This window comes from Frankliniella occidentalis, unplaced genomic scaffold, assembly GCF_000697945.3.
Source record: "Frankliniella occidentalis isolate FOCC.00 unplaced genomic scaffold, Focc_3.1 Scaffold113, whole genome shotgun sequence".
NCBI classification, from domain to species: domain Eukaryota; kingdom Metazoa; phylum Arthropoda; class Insecta; order Thysanoptera; family Thripidae; genus Frankliniella; species Frankliniella occidentalis.
Genome location: NW_026267241.1, coordinates 741,650 through 742,177, shown reverse-complemented (window position 1 = coordinate 742,177; position 528 = coordinate 741,650). Strand labels below are relative to the sequence as shown.

General features: G+C 62.7%; 1 protein-coding gene across 2 annotated transcripts in view; it reads right to left on the bottom strand.

Moving 5' to 3' along the window:
* Positions 1-528, bottom strand: part of LOC113208510 (GAS2-like protein pickled eggs) — a 167,222-nt gene that overhangs the window by 83,519 nt on the left and 83,175 nt on the right. The gene's annotated exons all lie outside the window — the stretch shown is intronic.

Sequence of the window (528 nt, the reverse complement as noted above, 5' to 3'; positions counted from 1 at the left end):
TCAATAAAAATAATAAAATAAAAACGTACCCATTTGCACCCGCTGGCGCGAGCACGTCTGTCAGCTGTGCGGACACGCGGCCCATCAAGGGGCCTCTCCCATCCCATCAGATGGCCGGTGCATACATAGCAGGCGGCTGACCGCTACCCAAACGCAGGGAGCGGCCCGCCCCGCCCCGCGCACTTCCGCCGCCCACTCCGCTACGCCCGGCTCGGGTTCGAACCCCAGTTCTGTCAGTTTTTCTCTTCCCCGTCGCCCAGATGTGACGCGACACGCCGCAGCGCTGTAGGGACACGGCCGTGCTTATGCAATCACCGTTACATCCATAAATTATCCATCGGCCGTCCGCCGCGGTGCGGCGTGGCGGGGCGTGGCGGGGCCGCGGCGGCGCTATGAGAAATATGGTGCTCTGCGCGGTTCTTTCCACACCGGCGCACCATCCCTCGTTAGCACGTCCTAGCAAACGTCCGAAAACGGAGCAGCGCGGTTGCCTCTCCTCCTCCCCCTGCTAAAGGCTGCTTGCTCTCC